Source organism: Sus scrofa, chromosome 7 (genome assembly GCF_054392235.1).
Source record: "Sus scrofa isolate SSC_HxYL_T2T_F1_AM1 chromosome 7, Sscrofa_HxYL_maternal_Yorkshire_Landrace_v2.0, whole genome shotgun sequence".
NCBI classification, from domain to species: Eukaryota; Metazoa; Chordata; class Mammalia; order Artiodactyla; family Suidae; genus Sus; species Sus scrofa.
In genome coordinates this window covers 12,407,877-12,424,152 of record NC_139389.1, presented here as the reverse complement: position 1 = coordinate 12,424,152, position 16,276 = coordinate 12,407,877, and the positions used below count along the sequence as shown (strand labels likewise).

General features: G+C 47.2%; 1 protein-coding gene and 1 long non-coding RNA gene across 3 annotated transcripts in view; one reads left to right on the top strand and one right to left on the bottom strand.

Annotated features, from left to right (window-relative positions):
* The window catches only part of ATXN1 (ataxin 1), a 417,087-nt gene that overhangs the window by 325,029 nt on the left and 75,782 nt on the right, over positions 1-16,276 (top strand). The window lies entirely within an intron of this gene.
* On the bottom strand, positions 1,764-3,654 carry LOC146401197 (uncharacterized). Its single transcript, XR_014809683.1, has 2 exons — positions 3,313-3,654; positions 1,764-3,182 (listed from the first exon to the last, which is right to left on the bottom strand). It is a non-coding gene; the product is annotated as an uncharacterized LOC146401197 (long non-coding RNA).

Below are 16,276 nucleotides of genomic sequence, written 5' to 3'. Positions count from 1 at the left end.
CTCCAGCCTGTACCAGGAGCCCCTTGCTTGCAGCCATACTCCTGGGGCTGGCATTTCACAGGAAGTGGGTCCGAAAACAGCCCGCTTGGAGTGTGTGTGTGCGCGTGCGCGTGCATGCGCGCGTGCGGGGTGGGAGCTGGTGACACCGCTTGAACGCAACCCAAGGCTGTGAATCCAAGGAGAGGACCACACTAGGCGGGCTCTGGTCTGCTCCAGTGAGCTTGGACTTAAAAGTCAAGTAGGAGGCTGAGCCTGTGAGCCCCCCCCCCCCACCCACAGAGCATTGAAACAGCCCGATCCAGCACGTCTCCCGGCCTGTCGGATCGGCGCGTGTGGTGTGTCTTGGTGAGGTTCTCGGACCCCAGAGCAGGTGTGAGCCACATGCCCCTGTGTCCCTGGGGGCTTTGGGAGGGGCGGGGTGGGACAAGAGGGCACGTGCCACCCAAAGCAGCTACTCTTGGAAAATGAGAAAGCCCAGCCAGTTTTCACTCTGTCCTCCCCTTCTTTTGTTCTTTTCCTCTGTCTCTTAAACACTGCGGCTTGAAAGAACTCTCCAAGAAGCGAGTTCCAGGGAATGCTTGTTAGAGGTCACGTGGAAGCCGAGAGTAATGGGCCTCCTTTTTTGGCCAAGAAGTGAAGATAATAAGGATGGTTGTATTTGCGCCTCCCCGCCCCACCCTCCCGCCTCCCTTTCACCTACTCCTGTTGATCTCATTCACAGTCAGTTGCTCTGGATCCGTATCAGGGATGGACACACTGACCAGCAAAAGGCAGAATTCAGCACATTATCCCCCCACCCCCACAAATGTGAACATCTCTTTTAAATTTGAGAGTATATAATTTCAATATTTTGTTTTCTCAGTAGACATTCAGTGCTCCCTCCAGTATCACTATGTTGTCATATTTATTTTAAGCCTTTTTTTTTTTTTTTTACAATCAAGACTCCTTTAGCCCACAGCAGGGAGAGTATTTTATTTTCTTTACACTCATTTCAAGAGCTACACCAGAAGCCCACAAGTGTCACATGCATCCCTCGCACGCATAGACCAGCTGTTCCTGGTGTCTGTGCTGCTTTCAGGACCAAGAGAGTTTGGGGATGAGCTCCTGTTGTGTCTCAGCGGGTTAAGAATCCAACTAGTATCCGTGAGGATGCAGGCTCCCTCCCCGGCCTCGCTTCGTGGGTCGGGGATCTGGTGTTGTTGTGAGCTGTGGTTGCAGACGCGGCTCGGATCCCGCGTGGCTGTGGCTGTGGCTGTAGTGTCGGCCGGCAGCTGCAGCTCTAATTCAACCCCTAGCCCAGAACTTCCATATGCTGCAGGTGCGGCCCTAAGAAAAAAAAAAAGAGTTTGGGGGGACAGGAGGATAAAGAAGTGGTCAGAGGATGGCCCTAAGAAGGAGCAGTGTGATAAATGTGGTAGAAAAGTGGCTTAGTTTCAAGATTCAAGAGCCTATCAGCTCCCCCTCTTTAGGAAGTGGCAGAAGCCTGACCCTCTAGCCAGGAGCCCAGGTCCCAGAACACCCCCCTCTGGCCTGCCATCACGTGAAGCAGCACGAAATGCCTTACATCTGGGGAGGCTGTGCCTCATGTCCACAGTGGGACGTGTTCTGTTAGGTGCGGGATCTGACAGTTCTGCTTCCTGCCAGAGCCCCAGTCTTTCTGAGTGTTGCGTGTGTATGGCTGTATTTATATTTATATGTTTATAGCCATACACGCACGCACATGTGCAGCTATGCATGTATATGCATAGATAATCAGCAAGACATTGCAAATCCAAAACATGGTTTTAATAGAATCATAAAAAAGTTTTTATCAACACATCTGAATGCAGCCCAGGATAAAGCCCCCTCCCTCATTCGGTTGGCAAGAAAAAATTGTAAAACCTTTCTAGAGACGGAATTCACCTTTTAGATGCGGCGGGAGGGAAGAACAGTCTTGTTTGTGATTCCCTCGAAGCTTAGAAACGCTGCAGCCCGGACTTCCCCGAGCTGGAGGGCCCTTTTCACTTTCTGGAGGATGGAGATGGAAGCCGTGCACTGGCAGGAGCCAGCTCTGACATCAGGTGCTTTCAGCTCCTGCTTCATGTCAGCGAGGGCCAGAAGCTGCATACGTGAGAACCGGAAGGTTCTGGGCTCGTGGAAACAGTTCTCACTTGAAGGAGACACAGCTTTGTCCTCATTTGTCGCAGCCAAGCCTTGTGTGCCTGATAGCCCTCATCCTAGGCAGGAAGCATCTCAGAAGTAGCGTGTCTCTCTCTCTCTTCTGTCGTTTTTAGCTTGTGGCTTGCGTGTCTGCTGTGACCCAGAAAATTGCTATAAGCCAGCTGTCTCTAATTTTTAAAAACAAGTTGGGGATGAACAGATACATGCTACTAAGTATAAAATAGATAACCAACAGGGCTGTCCTGTACAGCTCAGGGAACTTTATTTAATATCTTGCAATAACCTATAATGGAAAAGTATCTGAAAAAGAATATATATTCTATATATATAGTATATAGAATTGAATCATTTTGCTGTACACCTGAAACACGGTATATCAACTATACTTCAATTTTTTGAAAAGTTAGAAAACCCATAAAAGCTTTCTGAGCAGATATACATTGTTGCCCCTGTTTTATTACTACATTAAAAGGGCAAATAAAAAGAACGGGAAACAGTCAGAAATATGCATACCGAATACTCTAAACTCTGGGGAGATAAGTGACCAGCCAGTTTGAGGCCTAGAAACAAATCATGAGCAACATAGAAGGTCATATCTTCTTCAGCCTCATGGGTCAACCAACCGAGTGAGAAGACATAGCAGCCTGAGATTTCAGGATCAGTTCTCCCTGGGGCAGAGCTGTTGGCTCTACAGAGAGAAACATAGGCAGCTGCACTCATAAGATTTGAACATGGTACAGTCGACCCTTAGATTCCTTAGAGAATTGGTCCCAGGAGCCGCTGTGGACCCAGCACAAATACCAAAATCCAGGGCGCTCAAGTCCCATGGTCCACCTTCTAGGACCTGTAGGTTGCACATGCATGGATTCAGCCAACTGCAGACAGCGTGTAGGTTAGTTGAATCTGCGGATACGGAGTGCTGACTGCATGTTGAATGAAAATAATCTTTGTATCAGTAGCACCAGCAGTCCAAAGCCACGGTGGTCAAAGGTCAGTTGTCCTTTTGTCGCAGCTGCTGGGACCTGAACAGTGAGAAAGAAGCCAGTATTGATTATTTTCCTCGTTAACTAGAGATTCCAAGGGTTTCCGCTAGGGGGCAGGCCTCCCGCTGGAGGCAGCACCTGCAGAGGGTGTTTTGGTTGATGATCTCACCTTTCTTTCCACCGTCGCATTGGCTCCAGCTCAGTCTCAGGCACAGCTCTCCCTGGGTGCACTACAGAGCAGTGTCCTGTTCTAGGACGCAGTCTTACGGGTGGAGAAGGAGTTTATACTGGCAGGTAAAGTATCAAACTGTTGTCAAGGTGAAGTCCGCATCCTCACCAGCTGCTTGACTCGCGGAGACAGCACCTGTCCACATCACAACGACATGTTTCATGCACCTCGTAGAAGAGAAATTGACCCCCTTTCAGGAAAGTAGCACATTGATGAAATAAGCTTCCTGTTGAGCTAACCGGACGTAGTGTCCTGATAACTTAGCAGTTACTTTCTGGTCCCTTTTAAACCAACTTTTATGCTTTTGTGAGAATCTGGCCAAGGTATTAGAGGGAGAGAACGTGGGCGTTGACTGGATCCTTAGGGCTTCGTCCAAGAATTTCCATTGTTTCTTCCCCTCTCCGTTTGGTATTTGTAATGAAAGGGAACATCCTGCACTTGATTCCAATTCCGAAAATCGAAGGTCTGTAAAGAGGATGTGCATCCAGAGAGGAAAATGCATTCATATGTCCAACCTTAGATAGATAGATAATTGGATAGATGAATACAGATACTGAGCACCTGACTTGTCAAATGTTTTTCGCATGTTCTCTTTTTGCTCACCTGATTGCTTTTTAAATGTCATTAATTTGCCTTCTGATGTTTGTGTACAAAGGGCGTGCTCCTTGACTAGTGAGCATGTGAGCAAGGTTAAGAGGTAAAGAAGCTGGCGCAGGCTTGGCGAGGAAGATGCTGAGCTTTGTGCTGGACGTTTCTGGGCTTCGTAGGGGCAGCCAGGCAAGATATAAGAAGCTGGGAACGTGAATGTGGAGGTCAGCCACGTGGGCGTCTTCAGTCCAGAGCTGAGTGGTCAAGTTCTGCGGAGACAAGGCCGCCGAGAGAAAGCACTGAGCAAGGAATGACATAAACCAAGGACAGGATTTGTGCTAACAGAGGAGGCAGGAGCGAGGGAGGTGAAGAAAGAGTGGTCAGCGAGCTGGAAACTTCAATCATCAAGCTCTCATCAAACCACAAGGAGACCGGCGTTCCCGTTGCGGCTCAGTGGTGACGAGCCCAACGAGTATCCATGAGAACGTGGGTTCGATCCTTGGCCTCGCTTAGTGGGTTAAGGATCCGGCGTTGCTGTGAGCTGTGGTATAAGGGGCAGACGTGGTTCAGATCCTGTGTTGCTGTGGGCATGGCGTAGGGCCGGCAGCTGCAGCTCTGAGTTGACCCTTAGCCAGGGAACTTCCATGTGCCACAAGTGTAGCACTAAAAAGCAAAACACAAACGAAGAAACAAAACCCACCAAGGAGACAGATAACAGGAAGTGATCTGCTGCAGGGCTCAGATATCAAGGCTTCACTAAAACCCAGCCCCCTCGGCTGCCCTTGGCCACGGCCCCACTTCTCCTTTCTCTGCCCCCATGTAGAACCATCTTTATTGGGGAAAGAGTTGGAAAGATAAATCCGAGGAAAAGATCACCCATGGGAAGCTGCTCTCTGAAGCCAGGAGCAGAAGTCGCACAGGCTGACCATTCTTACGATGGAGGCATCCCCCAGCTCAGAGGCAGCCCCGAGCTCATGTGCAAGTTCCGAGAACAGGGAGCACGCCCAAAGGAAGAGCACCACCTTCCCCCAAAACATACCGTATGGTTTCAAGGGCTTTTCCCCTCTTAATTCAACATACTGGAACTTCTGCCACTGTCCCCAGGGTCCCAAGGTGCCAACACACACACACATACACACACACACACCACACTTCTAGGAAAGGGAGTGAAAAGGAACTTCTTGAATCCATGGATGGACGTGCACAGTCATCTCAGACGCTTTGTCTCATGGGTGGTGGTAACCAGGGAGTGGCATTTAAGCACTCAGGAAATTTCCATCCATCCTCCATTTTTTGACATAATTAGTGACTTCAGCCTGTGTAAAGAGCCATGCAAATGTGGCTTCAAAGCAAGTCTGTCTAACCTGCTGTACCTGGACTGTTCCCCTCCAAGGCAGCCCCTGTGCAGACCGTGAGAATCACTGCTAGTTTTCAAGGATGAGATTTTTTTTTTTCTTCCCTCCCACAGCGCATGGACGTTCCCCGGCCAGGGATCAAATCTGAGCCAGATCTGCAAGCTACACCACAGCTACAGCAATGCCGGATCCTAGACTCCCTGTCGCAGTGGGAACTCCTCAAGGATGCGTTTATAAAATTCATGGGGAACTAATATGTATATCACATCTTTGTTTGAATGTAAGGACACTTTAAAATAACTGTTGCATCTTTTTTAAAAGGAAAAGGACATTTTAACATCCCCCAAGTGGGAATAATATAACCTCAGAACGAATCACAGAAAATTGGTGATAGGATAAATTTGCTATACCATATTTTTGGTTCCATGAATTGGCCCTGGTCCTCAGACCAGCATGTGAGAAGTACTGGGCTAGAGTGTTAGCCGACAAAAATGACACCAGCAGGAGTAGACCGTGACCTTTTGGAGTCTTTCTCTGACTTGTAATGCTTGAAGCTTCTTTTTGGTGCCAAAATAAAACTTTCCCTGCCCTCTCCCTCTTCTAGACCGTAAGCTCTTTGGGGACAAGGACAATACGGTATTCTTTTTTTTTTTTTTTTTTTTTTTTGTCTTTTGTTGTTGTTGTTGTTGTTGTTGCTATTTCTTGGGCCGCTCCCGCGGCATATGGAGGTTCCCAGGCTAGGGGTTGAATCGGAGCTGTAGCCACCGGCCTACGCCAGAGCCACAGCAACGCGGGATCCGAGCCGCGTCTGCAACCTACACCACAGCTCACGGCAACGCCGGATCGTTAACCCACTGAGCAAGGGCAGGGACCGAACCCGCAACCTCATGGTTCCTAGTCGGATTCGTTAACCACTGCGCCACGACGGGAACTCCCAATACGGTATTCTTAATCATCTTTAGCACAGAATCAGGTATGCAAGCGTGTACCATAAATGTTTGACGGATGAATGAATGTTCTGAAGCAGCGGCAGAGGGGGTGGGGGTGGAGAGTGCCATGGTCAAAAAGATCAAAAAACCAGATGTGCTTGTGGGAGATGTCCATCCATGGGGTCACTGAAGAAGTCCATGATTGAGGGGAAGTCAAATAAGGAATGCCAGTCAGCCAGGTACCCAGAACATCCATAAAGGCTGAAAGTGACTTGAAAACTGGGACCTTGAATCAAGCAATAGCCATAGCAGATGGCCAAGTCATCTGGGCCTGGCTATGTCATTGGAAGAGAAGGGATTTTTTTTTTTAATTTTTATTATCATTGATTTACAATGTTGTGTTAAGTTCTGCTGTACAGCAAAGTGGCCCAGTAATATATATATACATTCTTTTTTTCACGTTATCCTCCATCATGTCCCGTCACAAGTTCCTTGGGCTATACAGCAGAATCTCATTGCTTCTCCCCTCCAAATGCCACAGTTTGCATCTACTAACCTCAAACTCCCAGTCCCTTCCCACCTCGGCAACATAAGGCTCTGCTCCAAGTCGATGAGTTTTTTTCTTTTGTAGAGATAGGTTCCTTTGTGCTAGGTATTATGTTCGAGATATAAGTGATAGCATATGGTATTTGTCTTTCCGACTGACTTCATTTAGTATGAGAATCTCTAGTTCCATCCGTGTTGCTACAAATGGCATTGTTTTGTTCTTTTTTATGGATGCGTAGTATTCCATTGTATATATGCACATCTTCTTAATCCATTCATCTGTGGATGGACATTTCAGTTGTTTCCCTGTCTTGGCTATTGTGAATAGTGCAGCAGTGAACATAGGGGTGCATGTATCTTTTTCAATGAATGCTTTGTCTGGCTATATGCCTAGGAGTGGGATGGAAGAGAAGGGACTTTTGAATGAAGATGGAGGAAGCAGTTGTACCTGCCTGGAATGGTGAGAGATGAAAGGGCTGGGGGATGAGCTGGAGTCTGCAAGGGGCCGAGTGAGCCTCTCCTGGAGGGAACATCTTGAACGAAAGGTTGGAGAGGAGAGCTGCTTTTTGCTAGACCTGCTTAATCAGAGGGCAGAGATGAGGGTTAATGCTGAGTGAGCAGGAAAAGAACAGCAGCCCTGTGGGGAGAGAATGGAGGAGAAGCGAAATGGACGCTTACAGGTGTTTCTCTAACTATAAAGTGTATAGGAGTCGCCTGGCCTTCTTGTCGAAATGCACATTCTGGTTCCATTGGCCTGGGGGTGGGATGGGACTGAGGTTCTGCATCTCTAGCAAGCTCACCAGTGGTGCTGATGCTGCTGGTTTGTGGACTACACTATGGGTAGCAAGTATTTAGGTCACAGAAGAGTGTTGAAGGGGCTCCGCAAGCCCAGGAACCAGTTAGAATATGGATGGAAAATTCTGTTGCAGCTGATCATTTCTGCTTCGTGTTAGAGCAGGAAATCCCAACAGCAGCACTCTTGACATGTGGGCCCAGACAGGTCATGGCTGCAGGTGGGAGGTGGTGAGTGGGGGCCGCCTTGTGCATTGTAGGATGTTCCGCAGCATCCCTGGCCTCTACCCACTGGAAGCTTGGCAGCACCCCACCCCCACCCCCTGCCCCCACATTTGTGACCACAGAAAGATCTCCAGACATGGCCAAGTGTCCCTTGGGGGACAGAATTTCCCCTAGTTGAGATCCCATGGATTAGAGGGAGAATTTACACATCACACACACACACACCCCCTCCTGTCTTCTGGAACCATGAGGCAGAAATGACTTAACTCTGATATACTTAGAAGGCAGCGTGCTTTTCATGATTTTGGTCTTCAGAAGTGCGGAGAAAGTGTTTGCTTCTCATTTGACGGTCTGATTACTTGAAAGTGTGCTCAAACCAGCGCCTCGGCCCCGTTTCCCTGCACTTTGAGTAGAGCAGTAGGGACATTGCTTTCCAAGAAAATATTGGCTCAGTAACGTACCAGCATTTTTTTTTTTTGTCTTTTTGCCTTTTCTAGGGCCGCTCCCACGGCATATGGAGGTTCCCAGGCTAGGGGTCCAATCCGAGCTGTAGCTGCCAACCAGAGCCACAGCAGCGTGGGATCCGAGCCACGTCTGCTACCTACACCACAGCTCACGGCAACGCCGGATCCTCAACCCACTGAGCAAGGCCAGGGATCGAACCCGCAACCTCATAGGGTTCCTAGTCGGATTCATTTAACCACTGAGCCACAACGGGAACTCCCATACCGTCATTTCAAGTCATCACCACACACCCACCAAAATTGTAAAATAAGATGGAAACTCCATGATCTGTTCTCAGGATCCCAGTATTAGTCATTCACTCCTGACTTCTAAGAATTTGTCTGTATCCATCCACGGCCACAGTGAACTTTCCTTCTACCACCTCTAACAGGCTTCCCAGCTCCAAGGTCAGTCAGTCGACAATCTCACAAACCCTGACAAGGGGGGGACAGGTGGGTTAGTTTTTCTCCACCGTGGTGAACGTGTCCCCGAGGGCCTGGGGGCCCAGCTTGGACTGTCCGTTCAACGTTCTCTTCAAGCCAAAGACAACTTAGCTCCAAACAGGATCTCATCTCAAGCTGAAACAAAAATGTACATCATGTCGAAAAGCCTTCTCCAAGTGCTACAGTTAATAAGCAGTGTTGTGTTTTTTCTGGAAAAGCATGTATCTAGCCAGGCATTCTTCACATTTTTCCCAGGATTCAGTCATAAAATCATTTGAGACATATTGCAAGGATAAAATGTGTACATATTTGATAAAGGGCAGTGATTTTTTTTTTCCTTTTCTGCTATATAATTCCCCAAGGATGGAGAAAAACAAGCTATGGGGGAAAAACATGTGTATGCATGAGTATATACACACATGTGTGCACACAGATGTGTATATGGTTTGTTTTTCCCCTGATGGAGTGTGTGTGTATGTAAAATACCACTGTATAAAACAAATGATACACACACACAAATCCGTTTTCACCGAGTGCAAGAATCTGGCTTTTTTCTTCACCATTACAATTTCATTTAGATCGGATACCACACACCTTTCCCTTGGCTTTGAATATGTTAGATCCAAAGGACAGAATGCTTCCTAAACATGCCCACTTGCCTTATAGCATCTTAGGGAGTCAAGTGGGATTGTGTTCGGATCTGGTTAATCTAGGATGTTGTGTTCGTGTGTGTGGAGATTCCGTGTGTGGTCAGGAAGGGAGCAGGGCGGTGGGGGTCCTTATCCATCCATGCAGACAAGGATGCAGCACCATGGGCTGCACTGCTGACCAAAGGATGGAGAGAAGTGAACCCAGATGTTGATGGTTTGCAAAAAAAAAAAAAAAATTCAGACCATTAACACAAAAGCAGTCATGTGTGGTGGGAACTAAGGAACAGTGGCCTTGGATTTCTGGGTTTGCGTCCTGGCTGTGCCACACACTAGATTGTGGCCTCGGCCTCCCGTCACATTTCTCATCCATTAAATGGGGACAATGAAACTCAATATAGTAGGAGTCATGGAGACTCAATGAGCTAGTCCAGCAAACCGTGGGAACCTGGCAGAGGACCACACACATGCCAAGGGGCCTTTTTTTCCTCGCAGATGTTATTCTCATGTGAGTTCTTGCTGATCCCCACACGTAATACTTCTGAGTCAGACTAAATTTGGTCACAGATCATGGCAGAGTAAATCAGCGATAGATCAGTTGGAAACTCTGGGCTGGTAATGACTTGATGGTAGGTGGTGTGGTGGTTTGTGTCTGTACCTGTAGTGCTGAATAATCCTCCTTGCTTTCGGAATTCTAGTTCTCATCCCCTTGAGAAAAAGCTGGAATGAATGCCATAGTTTAGCTGCTGACTTAGGGATGACAGGGGTTCTGATTTGTAGCAATCGTGGACTTCTGTGATGTAAATACTCCCACAGGGACCAGTTTCACCCCATCAATATGACATCACCCAGTGTGGGGTTGGGAAGGGATGAGTAGTCATTTACCAGTAGGTGGTATTCCCACTAGGCTAGTAGATCGAGTTAGTCTCAACCGTATAGATAATAGGGAAAGAGGGGAACATAATTAAGGAGTGATGAGTTTTGAAGATAACTTGTTTAATTGCAAGTTTCTGTAATTTCATTTTTAATAATGGTTGTGTCTAACCCTTGGCTCACACCGTTCGCCTGTGCCGGCACAAGCTGGCTGCAACAAGCCATTGTTTCTCTTGGGCTACATGAAAGCACAAACTTGAACCATGAGTCAGCAAGTTCAGGACCATCCTGGAAAGCCAGCCTGGAAAATGCAACCATAAGAGGATTTTTATTTCTGTGGACTTTGGATGAGCTGTCTATTCTTGGTCCCACCTTTGCTACCGTATTTCTCTTTGGCTACCAAAGTTCATATTGGTTTATGAGAACGGTTTATGGATCCAGTTATTTGGGTTAGCATGTGAAACAGCGTCAACTCTTTAATTATTTGAGGGATAGTGAAGACTTAGAACAGAATTATATAGGGTCTCTTTGTTGGCCATCAAGAGAAGAATTTGTAACAATTCCCAGGAGAGAAGAGTAATTTTTCTTCTACTAGCCATTCTAAAAGGTCCAGGAGAAATGGCCATTGGGTAACAAAGGATAAAATTGTAGCCCATTTTTGAAGTACATGCTTGGGAAAGGGACCTTCCGATGACCTGTACCTTGTGACATGACGGATGCCTCGTGTCTGACCAGCCACGTTGTAACTGTGGCGAACTTGAGAAGCCCAGCTAGGACCACAGAGCAAAAACATTTAAAGGCAGCTTTTATTCAACACCACCAAAAGACATAAAGCCAATAAAGCCAATGTTTCAGATACTAAATTCTTTTTTTAAAGAATTATAATATTTGTATAATTACAATATTTATTGATTTATAATATGTTCAGGTGTACAGCACAGTGATGCAGTTATACATGTATTTTCAGATTCTTTTCCCTTATAGGTTATTACAAAACATTGAGTATAATCCTCAGTGCTGTACAGTAGGTCCTTGTTGGTTATCTATTTTATATATAGTAATATGTTTTTTTAATTTTTTGGCCACACCCAAGGCACACGGAAGTTCCTGGGCCAGGAATTGAATCCAAGCCGCAGCTGCAACCTATGCCACGGCTGTGGCAGTGCTGGATGCTTTAAACCCACTGCATCAGGCTGGGGATTGAACCTACACCTTCACAGTGACCCCAGCTACTGCATTCAGGTTCCTAACCCACCGCACCACAGCGGGAACATTAGTATTTATTTTAATTCCCAAATTCCTAATTTAACCCTTCCCCTTTGGTAACCATAAATCTATTTTCTATGTCCGTGGGTCTTTTTCTGTTTTAGAAGTACCTTCATTTGTAACAGACACTAAATTATTAACTTATTCCTAGATGTGTTTCAGAATTGGGCTTTTTTTGAAAAGGTGTGTAAAAAGACTAAAAAATTTAGAGACCCGGAGTTCCTGTTGTGGCTCAGCAGTAATGAACCTGTCAAGTATCTGTGAGGATGCAGGTTCGATATCTGGCCTCACTCAGTTGGTTAAGGATCCAGGGTTGCCATGAGCTGTGGTGTACGTCACAGGAGTGGCTCAGATCGCACATTGCTGTGGCAGTGATGTAGGTTGGCAGCTATAGCTCTGATTCAACTCCTAGCCTGGGAATGTATATATGCCGCAGGTGCAGCCCTAAAAAAAAATATATATATATATATAGAGAGAGAGAGAGAGACAGACAGACACACATGATATTTGGGCCAAGTATATGTTTAATATGGGCGGGGGGATTACAGAAAAAAAGGTGATGGTTCCATGTTAGATTCTCACATTGAAAATGTATTATATGTCATTGTAGATTAATTGCAAAAACATATTTTAAAATTCAATCCCAATTAAATATCGCATTTTGTTTTCCTGAGCAGGGCTTAAAACATTAAGGTCATCGTCCCATGATTTTCAAACACACTGGTCACCTGTCAGGAATTTGGTAGATGAATTTGCAGGCAAATAACATTCAGGCAGATAACATGGTGGTCGAGTCCCACATTTTAAAATAAAACAATTCGGAGTTCCTGTCGTGGCGCAGTAGTTAACGACTCCGACTAGGAACCATGAGGTTGTGGGTTCGATCCCTGGCCTTGCTCAGTGGGTTAAGGATCCGGCGCTGCCGTGAGCTGTGGTGTAGGTCGCAGATGTGGCTCAGATCCGGCGTGGCTGTGGCTGTGGCGTAGGCTGGTGGCTACAGCTCGGATTGGACCCCTAGCCTAGAAACCTCCATATGCCGCAGGAGCGGCCCTAGAAAAGACAAAAAGACAAAAAATAAATAAATTAAAAAAATAAAACAACTCACCATAGTTCTTTCGGAAAATTTGTAAGTCATATGCTGTTTTTGTGTTGGGAAACTGTGTGCTCTTTTAGTAGTTCTAAAAAACATTAGTCTTCATCAAGCAAAAAATGTCCACCTGTTATTTTTTTGCTTCTGAATTGACTCCGATAAACTAAGATTTTGAAGATTCTTGAAAGAAAATCATTCTTACTTCTTTTCCGTGTGTTTGTAGGGAGGGGCCCTCTAGGGTCAGGGCTCTCACATTTCCAGCAGGGCAGCATCATGTGGCGAGCCTGTTGAAACTCAGCTTGCTGGAGCCACCCCTGAGTTTCTGATGGCTGGTCTGCCCTGACACCGGAGAATGTGCATGTCTAACAAGTTTCCAGGTGATCCAGATCCTCCTGGGCCTGAAGGCCACTCTTTGAAAACCACCTCCTCGTGGTTTTAGAGACAGAGAACAGGTTGAGCAAATGTCTAGCCAATCCGTAGGCATAAAATGACCATTCACAGCTCTTCAGGCATTAAGCATTTGAAGCGGGGAGGGAGGAAACGGGGCTATTTTAGAAACCCTTAATTTATAACTGGCAGTTATCCAGTCTACAAACTGCTCCCAACTCAGTTCTAAGGGACTTTGAAGACTAGCCCATTTCTGCATCCTTGGGTATGAGCTGGGGAGACCGCGTTCTGTCTTTGCTCTTAGCAACCCTCCCCACAGGTGGAGTCCCTTCTGGGAGCATTGGAATCCTCCACCCCCACCCCCCACCCCACCACTTGCATAGGAAAGAAGCTTGTTGATGATTGCCAGCTAGCATCATTTCTAGGAGCCAGGCAGATGATGCTTTCTGGCAGGTACTTGACCACTTCTGGAAAGAGTTGCCTATTCCCTCTGGGGGATCAGAATTTTCTGCCCTTGAGCTCTGTCTCCCTCCCTGCTCCTCCTTCCAAACTCGTCTCTCAGATGTCACTGATCTTTGGAACTGGCTGCTGAGTTTTCATTTGGAGAATCAATCCTTGGGCAGCTGGATGAAGGCAGCCCTAGGCCCCCAGAGGCCAGGTGGAAGCATCAGGCTGCAATGAAGAATGCTGACTTCAGAAGTTCCAGTTGTGGCTCAGCAGTAATGAGCCCGACTAGTATCCATGAGGATGTGGGTTTGATCCCTGGCTCCACTCAGTGGAATATGTATCTGGCGTTGTCATGAGCCGTAGTGTCGGCTAGCAACTAACAGCTCCGATTGAACCCCTAGCCTGGGAATTTCCATATGCTACAGGTGCGGCCCTAAAAAGACCAAAAAAATAAAAAGGATGCTGACTTCTCCTCTCTGGGCTGCTGGGCCTCGAGGGTAGAGAAGGAATGGATCCAAAAGGGATGAGAGGCTTGGAGGCCCCAGCAAAGCTCCCGTCGTCATCTGCTGCCATGCGTATCCTCCTCCTACGTGCCTGGGGGTCAGGGTCTGGTTCATAGAACACGGTGCTTTTCCAGAGCCTTCCAGCAACTTTCTGAGCCAGGCTGCTCCCTGAAAACTCTTTTGCCAGGGAAGCTGTCAGCCTCCAGAGTTCCAGTTAGAAAACCAACACTTAAACAGATGTCCTCTGCAAGAAGGAACACATAACATGATTCATAAATCCGTAAATCCATTGTCCTTAAATTTCTCTGTCACAGAGAAACTTAGTTTAGAAAGTGGATTCCAAACCTTTTTTTTTTTTTTTTTTTTTCTTTTTTGGCTTTTTATGGCCATACCCATAGCATATGGAGGTTCCCAGGCTAAGGATCAAATTGGAGCTGCTGGCCTACACCACAGCTCACGGCAACACCAGATCCTTAATTCACTGAGCGAGGCCAGGGATGGAACCTGCGCCCTCATGGATGCTAGTCAGATTCGTTTTCGCTCAGCCACAGCAGGAACTCCCAGACCTTGCAGATCAGAATCCTTTGGGGTATTTTTGAAAATAAATTCTCTTGGCACCAACCCAGAACGTCCAAGTTCCATAGGTGATTGAGGCTGTCTGAGAATCTGTGTTTCCTGCAAGCCATGATGGTGATTCTGCAGGGCAGCGGTGCGTGAGAACTTGTGACTGAGCGAGGCTCAGTTCTGATGGTGATGCTGCATTACAGGAGCTTCAGAGAAGAGTTTCTTTAGGAACGACCAGAATCCATAACTGATCGTTTTGATCCTAAAAGTGTTCTCCTGCTTTTGAAAGACCTTCGTAATGATTATTTGACGTCCCTGACAATGCTCCTGGGAGGCAGAGGACAGAATGTGTATCGTTGGCACCATTTTCTCTCCCAGATCACTGCTAAGGAGTGGAGCCAGAACAAGACAGGAGCCTTCCTGTCTTCCTTCTTCCCATGATCCCAGCTTTTGTTGCTTGCTTTTCCAAGTATTTGCTTTTGAGACGTTGAGTCTGTCATCTTGCTTTTCACGCAGGGATGACTGCCATTCACACAGATAATCAGGGCATAGGCAAAGGTGGAGGAGGAAAACCAAGCCAGAAGCTAAGTAACCTCCAAAAGGTCCCACAGCCTGGGTCCTAAACCAGAGAGTGAGGCCAGAGTCATCTTTTGCACAGCTGAGCTGTTAAGGAGAGAGGATAAAATCCAGCATCCCAGAAGCAGATAAGTCCATGAGAGGAAGTTATTTGCATGCATAGCATACAAAGACATGTACAAGAGGAATGTATGCATGCCACTGAGATCCAAGATCCAGGCCACGGAGGGTGATAGAGGCTTGTCAGGAAGGGGATAGGGCAGCAGACATGGAAGACGCAGTGATGAGAACACCAGAGATAAGGATCTCTATTGCCAGCACTTGGGAAGGAAACCAAGAGTTTGGGGTTACAGATTATGGATCTCATGTTATTCAAGGACGAGCCCGAGGGTGGTCCTGAGTGTGCAGCTCAGGACCAGCTGCTAATTTAAAGTCCACAAAGCGCAGATTAGACAGATGTTACATACGCTTTGTTACATCACCTTGACCAAGCCTCACTTTCCTCCACCGTCGAATAAACAGTTGGCAAATCCCTCATCTGTGTACATTCCTCGCAGGAAGGAAATCCTACTTTGGCAGATGACTAGCAAGAACGTGGTTCCGTGCAGTGCGAGGGTGAGGGAGGTTGGCAGAAGGCGAAGGTACGCAGGACCCTCCAGGGGCATGCAGTTGAGCAGTTCGTTGCAGCACGGTGAAAGCACTGCCATCCCACGAGCACGTGGGCTGGCCCCCCGCGTCTGGAATCGATCAATGCCTTGCACGTGGTCCTCTTGACTCCAGAGCGTTCAGCTGAGGCTCTTCTTTGCTGCCGTTGTTTTCTTTTTCACCAGAGGGACAATGAACAGAGGTGTGCCCCACGCTAGCGTCTTCCGCCGTGTTGTTCTTCCAGCGAAAGGAATGCCAATAAGCCCAGGAACCCAGACAGCTGCCACCTCTTCATTGATTCCGTAGTTTTATAGCCTTGAGGAGACAAGCAAATGAAGGGCTCTCGAGACAAGAAGGAAGTCAAAAGAGCTTGGGAACTGGGTCCGTAGGAAATGCTGCTGCGTGCAGTGCCTGCCACGCAGAGTTCCTCGTGCAGTGGCTTCTGGGAATGTGTGTCTAGGTGGCAGTTTTCCCTGTTGTCAGATTTCTAAATGTTCATGTTTTCCATTGGCCACCGAGGCAGG